Raw genomic sequence first — 5,724 nt, forward strand, 5'->3', positions numbered from 1 at the left:
AAGTCTGATTTTATCTGGTGCAAAATGTTGTGCCAGATCACTGCAAACAGCTTTTGCATAATGTATGACGTTGTTTTTGTACAATGCGTAACTTCAGTTGACACAGAAATGGAAGTTTCCATCTGTTTGCTCATAGATGTGCAGAGCGGGGGGTCGGTGCAAAGTTGCAGGTGCACACAGCGAGCCGGAGGTTGTGGTAAAGTGAAGGTTGCACCTCCGCCGTTTCTCAGCACAGAGAGCGAGCTGCAGGCTGCTCTGTGACCACATCCTCTCCTCTGCTGTTGCACTCTCCTCTGCAGGGTTTCATGCCCTGGTTTATCTTTCTCACCCACAGCAGCTTTGACCTTCTTCAGTACACAGATGAAATGCTGATTTCCTGTTATGGGTTAGACTTGTGTTCTTATTTTGCTACAGAGCGTGTTTGAACTAAAGAAAGATATTCTTTGTTTAAGAAAGGAATGCATGTTGTCACACACTGTTTGTGTTTGTGGAAAAGGTGACTCAAAAAGTGAATTGATTTCCAAGAAAAGTAAAGAAAATTACTGGATGAAATTTAAATTTACTAGTAAATTTTAACAGACACTTTTTAGTCATCGGTTTTCTGAATGGAAAATCCTGCTATGAGTAAAATTAACCATCTTAAGAAGTTCTCCTGAGGTGAGATGTTTCAAGATTATGGGGGAGAAAATAGACGACTTCTCAGAAAACAGGCTAGTTGATGAAAAATACATTTTACAGTATCTCTGGAAAAACTTGAGATGTAAAACCAGAGAAAGGCGATGATATTCTTCACAAGTTTGATCAAATGACACATTATTATTCACCTGTCTCATCCTATCTTTTTCAAATTAAGTAATAGTGTTTGATATTATGATATGAAGACTGATTCACAGCTTTAAAAAGTATTTCCAGGGCAAACTACACAAGAACAACACAGCTTTAAAATAATCTAATATACTTTTATTAAGTAGAAAATCAAGTTACACACAGAAAATCACTTTGTATAAGAAATTGACATCAGTCTATTTGAAAGGCAGTTATTAATTATATAAAGACAAATAAGCACATAAAAATCCACAGCAGAACTTGAACAGGCGATTAACAGTGTGCACTTTAACAATAGACTGTTTGTGAACGATATTTACAGAGAGCAAGGTAACTCATGTCCCAGAGTTATTTTTTGAGGCTTCAGCTCAGCTCTCAGTACTTCTGCTTTCCACCAAAACGCTGCAAAACATAGAAAGAACGCAGAGAGTAATAAGTCATTTGTGTTACTGTTATTATTATAGAGAGAGACAATTTTTTTGGACAAGATTTGGACAAACCTGAAGCCTCCACACCAAAAATCCAACGAAAGCTCCATAGGCACAGCTCTTGACAGTAAGCACGCTGTAGACGACCTTGAAATTTTGTGTAGTTGTCAAATACTTCTCTGTAAATAAGAAACATTTAGTGATACAACACAGCTTCTATATTTCCAAGTGATGACAATCATGCTAGAACTGATTCACTGAAGGAATAATCTATAATATTTACCTCTTGATATAGAATTTGTCTCAGCTGTTTGAAAAAAAAGAAGAAATTATTAGTTCACAACAGATGACTGAAATATTAAAAGATTTGCATATAATATGTGCATATAAGAGCAAGACGATTAAGTTCCACAAGAATTTACCCGTAACTCCGTCAGTAACATCTGAATAATCTGTATATACAGTGCCACTGAAGAAATTGACAACGCATTTAAAGGTATTGTCAGGATTTTCCCATTGTTTGGCATAGACTCTCAGCCTGCTGGTGATTTTGTACACGGTCTGGTTGTTGTCATCTTTTCCTTCACGCGCAGCTTCATCTGTTGCCACACCATCAGTGACATTTTTCCCATTCATTTGCCAATACACTTTGACATGGTCAGGGTAGAAACCAGAGGCCACACAAACGAGGGTCTTCTTCCTTTTTTTGTCTTTGCTGTTTCTGCACTCATGTTCTGAAGGTCTCAGTATTTTTACTTGTGGTGGAGTGATTTTACTGTTTTCTTCTGCAAGGACAAAGGACAAAGAAGAATCACATTAACACACATGACTAAAACTGCCTTTAGATCTACAACAAATGTAAGACACCCAAGTCTCGTGCACATGCCAGGCAAACATTACAATTAAAAACATCTAGGATAACTTTTTTTTTCACACATATTAACACAAAGGATGAATTCAGATTACAAAACTCACATTTTCTTTATTACTAAATTATTGTGGTGATCTTACCCAGAACTGTTAGCTTGGTTCCCTCTCCAAAATAAGGAGGATAAGTGCCAGAGCACAATGCCAAGTCACAGCCACAAAAACTCACAAGACTTAGAACACTTGGATTCACCTCAAGCATTTGTTAGTTCATACACAAAACGATTACTCTGCCATGTGCATTTCAAATCACTTTTTGATAAAACAAAACTGCACTTTTCTGCCAGCTGTTCCATAACACAAATATTCTTCCAGACTTGAGGTCTTTTTTTTCTTCTTCCAAATATCACAGTTTTCGGACACATTCTGAGACGTTTACTCATTAAAATGCAATTTAAAGGTTTACAGCATGGATGACGACATCTTTACATCTCTAAAAACAAGTATTTATGCACTATTCTTACCCAGTACTGTGAGTTTGGTGCCACTGCCAAAGTAAGCAGGGTCGTAGTTGTTCACACTGATAAACTGCTGTAGAAAAAAACTGCTCTAGAAAGCTGCTGTCTGTCTTTGTTCTCTTTTTTTTTTTAGTGTTAAACAACCTTTATACCCAAACATATAGAAAAGACCTGAGGCTTGTAGCATTATTAAGCAGATTTTGACCATGTAAGAGAATTAATTTTGGAAATGCACAAATCTAAAATAACAGACATTAAAACCAACTAATTTACAGAAGGATCCCAATGAATATTTCATCAGAAATTATTACGTTAATGTTAATCCATCTTTGCACTCTTACCTAAAACAGTGAGTTTAGTTCCATCTCCAAAATAAGCTTCTGACTGGGAACTCACAGTATTTCACAGAGCTGATAAGAACTGAGTGTGAGAACAATATTCTGGGCGCAGAGCCAAACGTTTCATAGGCACAGTACTTTTACTGGAGAACACAGATAACACTTTTTTCTCCTGGCACAAGAAAACTTCTACATAAATTACTTTTAAACTTTAACGATTGCCCACATTTTTCACTACCATAACATAAAGGTAAATAAATAAATGAAACATATACTAAATGTTGTCACTCAACCAACATATAAACACCATGAGAGTAAAGCCCAGCTGATTTTTGTTGGAAGTTTTCTTACCTAAAACAGTGAGTTTAGTTCCAGCTCCAAAGTAAGCCTCGTTGTAGGAGCACAGAGACTTTGTACTGTGACAAAAACCCTTTCTAGTGCCTCTCTTTAGCTTTGCCACATGGAAATGATTCCAACTGTCACTTTTTTACATGTAAAGACTTTGACTTTAGCTACCTGCGTTTTTGGTGTAAATTTAAAGTTTTAGAGGCAGCTTAACAAAATCAGTCCTCAACTTTATTTAGTGAACTTTAAAATGTTTTCTTACCTAAAACAGTTAATGTTGTTCCTCCACCAAAGTGAGCCTCTGAAGCACCAGAGTCACAGTGCACCTGATCACTGCTCAAAACAGCTCAACACATGCTGCTTCTGCTTTGCTCCTTAATTCTTTGCTTGCTTTTAATAAACCAAATGTTGCTTTTCTTTAAGTTAAAAATCCCACATATGCTGCACTGCTCTTTTAAGTTTTTACAAATTTAATATGAAACAAAATGTTTGTTTTTTCAGGCAACACTTATTCTTTAATTGGTTTTATTTTGTAACATTTATAAGAATACATTTTGATTCGTCACTTACCAAGAACAGTTAGTTTTGTTCCCTGCCCGAAATAAGCTTCGTTCTGACACAGCATTTAAACCTCAGAGCAAAAAGCCCTGAGCTGAGACTACAGAGAACTCAAATACAGTTTGTTCAATAATGACTCCAGTTGGGAAATTTTAACATCTATTTGGATTAATGTCACCAAGACCTTACTGCAGACATACATATACTCATGTTATAGTTTTTATTTCTTACCTAAAACAGTTAATTTTGTTCCTCCACCAAAGTAAGCCTCTGAACCAGCACCAGAGTCACAGTGAAGTTAATTAGTGCTCAAAACAGCCCAACATGCTGTTTCTACTTTGCATCTTCATTTTTTGGTCTCTTCATAAAAAATAGTAAAGTTTCCTTTTACTTTTCTTTTTACTTTTTCTTTTAAATTAAAAACTCTAAATGTGCTTGACTGGTGGGTTTTTTTTGTTGTTGTTGTTTTCACCAGTTTAAAAGCCAAACACCTTACTGAAACACTTTTGTCAGCTTTAACTAGTTTAACTATGTTTATGAAAATACATTTAGATTTTTCACTTACCAAGAACAGTCAGTTTTGTTCCCTGGCCGAAATAAGCTTCATAATTGGCACAGTGTTTAAGCTTCTGAACAAAAAGCACTGAGCTCAGACTATAACGAGTCCAAGTACAGTAAGTTTGTTACCAAGCTGCTCATGTAAGAAAGATTTTATATTAGTTATTCCTCTGGCCCAAATCTTATTACAAATTTTACGTATAATTTTTCTTTCTTACCTAAAACAGTTAATTTTGTTCCTCCACCGAAGAAAGCTTCATAACCACCAGTGGCACAGTGAGCTTAATCTGTGCTCAAAACATCACGATGCTTCTTTCACTTTGCTTCTTTAAGCATTTAAGCTACTATTAAGAAAAGAAATCTGAAGCAACAGCTGCCCTTTAACATGTTTTAATTATTTCTGTGTTGAATTGATGTAAGAGAAAAGTTTTACTTACCAATAACAGTCAGTTTTGTTCCCTGACCGAAATAAGCTTCTCTATCGACACAGCGCTCAGGCTTAATGTCAAAAAGCACTCTAAACATCTGAGCTCCTTACATTTGTTTTTGCAGCTTCACCCTTGAACATCTTCATGCATTTATTTGGTTATTTCCATGCTTTACTTACCTAATACAGTCAGTTTGGTTCCTTTGCCAAAGTAAGCAGGTTTGCCCATGGTCACAGTGCAAAATACTCAGCATGAAACTCTTTCTCTACCACACTTCTCTTTGGGAATAATCTTTGCTCATACTTCTGCCAGCGCTTTTACTAATCCTTTGAACAAATCGATTTTCATCCAACACAGTAGAAAAAGTGAAATATTTACCTAAAACTGTCAGTTTGGTTCCTTTGCCAAAGTAAGCTTCGTTAGCATTGTCACAATGCAAAATACTCAGCATGAAACTCTTTTCACGCCTGAGGATTGTGTTTACTTATAATCCTGTCAATACTAAGCCTCTAATGAAAGGTACATTTTTGGAACAGATTAGTGAAGTGAAATATTTACCTAATACAGTCAGTTTTGTTCCTTTTCCAAAGTAAGCTTCGCTGGTCTGTCACAGTGCAAAAACACTCAGCAAGAAACCATAATTATCTCTGAGGATTGTCTTTACTAATAATCCTGTCAGTACTAAGCTTCTGAATAAAGGTACATTCATCAGAACACAGAAATAAAATGAAATATTTACCTAAAACAGTCAGTTTGGTTCCTTTTCCAAAGTAAGCTTCGCTGCCCTGACACAATGCAAAAACACTCAGCAAGAAACTGTTTTTGCACAAGAATTATCTCTGAGGATTGTCTTTACTAA

At 35.9% G+C, this 5,724-nt stretch overlaps 1 gene segment (V, D, J or C); it reads right to left on the reverse strand.

Moving 5' to 3' along the window:
• Positions 1-938: 938 nt before the first annotated feature.
• On the reverse strand, positions 939-5,211 carry LOC309695334 (T cell receptor beta chain MC.7.G5-like). The segment is given in 5 exons: positions 5,045-5,211; positions 1,676-2,038; positions 1,537-1,560; positions 1,326-1,432; positions 939-1,227 (listed from the first exon to the last, which is right to left on the reverse strand).
• Between the last annotated feature and the right edge of the window lie 513 nt (positions 5,212-5,724).

This window comes from Aulonocara stuartgranti (genome assembly GCF_965226115.1).
Source record: "Aulonocara stuartgranti genome assembly, chromosome: 19".
Classification (NCBI taxonomy): Eukaryota; Metazoa; Chordata; class Actinopteri; order Cichliformes; family Cichlidae; genus Aulonocara; species Aulonocara stuartgranti.